Source organism: Elaeis guineensis, chromosome 1 (genome assembly GCF_000442705.2).
Source record: "Elaeis guineensis isolate ETL-2024a chromosome 1, EG11, whole genome shotgun sequence".
NCBI classification, from domain to species: domain Eukaryota; kingdom Viridiplantae; phylum Streptophyta; class Magnoliopsida; order Arecales; family Arecaceae; genus Elaeis; species Elaeis guineensis.
The window spans coordinates 83,934,421-83,937,390 of NC_025993.2; the positions used below are offsets into that span (position 1 = coordinate 83,934,421).

Sequence of the window (2,970 nt, forward strand, 5' to 3'; positions counted from 1 at the left end):
CACGAAACAAGTATCCACGGCTCCAATCGGAGAAATCAAGGAGGAAGAGAGGGGAAAAGGATTGATGAAGGGCTTCTAAGGAAGGGGAGAACCTTTTTATAGAGAGCCCTAGGACTCCTGGTGGTCCTAGGACTCCCGATCACCATGGTTTGATCGAAGAAGAAGACTCCTATTGGGAGTCTTCTTCTCGGTTCCCTGTTTCTCTTTTTTTTTTTTTTTAAATGGGCTTGGGTCTTTTAAATTGGGCCTTGGTTTGGGCTATAACACCTCTGAAAGGAATATGCTGTATTTTAGGCCAATCAACTCCATATCTTTCGCAATGTTGTTTCAGCAAAGGGCATAGACTGATAGCTAGGTATTTCAGTGAGTTAGGCATTCCTTTGGCTGGTAATGATGTGAGCATTGGAACATTGTGAATTTCCATATGATTAAGGGATGGTAACAAATGCATTTGACTCGGCAGGGATTTGAGACTCTCACAAAAACAAAGTCGAAATTCTTTTAGTGCTGCAGGCAGTCCCCCCTCAGCAAAGGATGCTAGTTTTGGGCATGATGATATCTCTAAAAGTTCAAGAGAAGCAAGATCTTGCAAGGCCAGAAACTCAAGATTACACATCCTTCAATCTTCAGTTTCCTAAGAAATTTCAAGTTATGAAGATTGACCCTTCTGGTTACAGATTTAAGACGAGACAATTGAGAAATAGTCAGCGAGGACAGAGAGGTGAGCTGAGGAATCCACCGGATTATGTTTGGATTGCCTCCTTTTCTCACCAACTCCTGAAGGAATGGAGGCACAGGAAGAGACAACAGTTTGTGGCAGTTTCTTATCTCAAAATATTCAAGAGAAGGTGGTAAGTGGGGAAGTTCATTTATATTTGGGCAATCTGAGATGACAAGTTTTCTGAGGCAAGCCATGTCACCTTCTATTACTTCATACCAACTCTCCAAGTTATGCATGTTTGCTATAGACAACATCTCAAGCAAGGGAAAACGCATAGTATTGTCATTATCAGCAACCACATAGCCCATGTGCTGCACTACAGGCAGCGCTTCTAGGTATAGATTTCTGAGCTGTGGCAGCTGTCCCACTAGAGGGAGGACTCCACATCTTCTGCAGTTGAAGAGTCTCAGCGTCTCTAAATTTGAAAGTGATTAATCCTGAAGCCAATTTGGAAATGAAGTTCCATTGTAGTTCTCTATCCATGAACTTCTGATGTTGGTGTGTCACGGAGGTTTTCAATTACTTGTTTTTCACTTCCAGTCTCTGAGTTAGAGCAGGTGCTTTTACTCCTCAGCATCGGAAAGTTAATGTATTTTTTGTTCTTCAAATTTGCATCTTCAGCATCGGTCACATTGACTACATTTTCCAGTTTTGAGATACATAGTTCTCCTTGGAAATTCAGGTCCTTCAACTGCCCTAAACCACATCCACTCTCTGCAGAGACACTGAACCTTGACAATGTTCGCAGAGAAGTCAATTGGCCAATCCCTGGTGGCATGGAAATCAAATCAGTCCATCTATTTCTTTGCTTAGCCCAGTCCAGATGCAAACCCACATGCCGAAGATTAACCAAGTCGCTGATGCCTTTGGGTAGTTCTAGAAGCTTGTTGCACTCACCAAGTTCCAGTACCTGCAGACTGTAAAGGTTACTGACAGATTCGGGTAACCTCTTTACCTATGTGCCATAAAGGTTCAGGAACCGCAGATGAATTAGATTTCCAATAGCATCTGGTAGCACAACTAATTCATTCTGTCTCAGATCTAAAGCACGTAAACACTTCAAATTTAGAAACAGATCATGCTGAACCTGCTTTGTGGGCACACCAATTTCGGGAAGCAATATAAATGCTCTTAACCTTGGTTCTCTTAGATCTTCTGAAATTGTCTGGGATCCATATTCTGAAGTGATGACACCACATAGCGAGCATTCTTTGATTCACCATGTACTGCATTTTTCTCAAATCTCAAACATTCATGTCGAGAAACAGATTGTGCTAGCTCGTGAATTAGGCCTGGCATTTTGTACTTCAGTTTCCATTGTTGGTTGCCGCTAGAGACATGAAAAAATGACCTCCACAGGAGATAGTCAAAGTACCTACTACCGATATTCTCCAATGACCTCACTCCCCTAGGCTTAACAAGACCAACTGTGATCCACAACTTGACGAATTCATCTCTATCAAACTCATAACCATTGGGAAATATAGAACAAAAAGCAAAACACTGCTTCAGATGCAATGGCAAATGATCATAACTCACCTTCAAAGTCAGTAGGAGGTTGGCATCATCATCTGGATTTGGCAGATCATTTATCCTTAAGCTTTTGAGATTAAACATGTTATAAAATCTTGAATGGAATAAAATTGATTTTTCTGAATCTTTTGATGCATTCTAAAAAAAGGAAAAGACTATTTATGAAAAAGAAAACAAACCATCTTTTGAATAATTTTTTTATGAAATATCTTTTGAGCTAAAAGAGATATGTTTCCTTTACTTTGAAATGATTTAATATTCTAATTTTTGTTCTTCTTGGTTGCATACCTCAATTCCAAATTGATCTAAAAATTTGATTGATATAATCTTGATTTTGATGATTTTCAAAATAAAGCTTCTTGATGATGTGAAAAAGGAGGAGAAGTTTAGTGAAGTATAATTGAGTATATGCTTGATTAAATATATGTTTGAAGATAAATTAAATGAATCTTTTATGGATTATATGTTTTCATGAAGTACGTTTTCAAGATATCTATTCACTTACTTTTTATATTCATAAATTAATGATGCATAATTCTTAGAAACACATTATGCTTTATTGTATATATACTCAAAGTTTTATCATCGTTGAAAAGGAAGAGATTGTTAGCCCCAAGATTGATTATGATGATAACAAAATATTGAGTACAAATGTACTAATTGTATGTTTCAAGAATAGTTATAGAATTTCTTAGGTGCTTACAAAGGTATATCAA

The 2,970-nt window shown here is 38.0% G+C and overlaps 1 pseudogene; it reads right to left on the bottom strand.

The window, feature by feature from the left end:
- Positions 1-217: 217 nt before the first annotated feature.
- Positions 218-2,338, bottom strand: LOC140856039 (putative disease resistance RPP13-like protein 1; annotated as a pseudogene).
- Between the last annotated feature and the right edge of the window lie 632 nt (positions 2,339-2,970).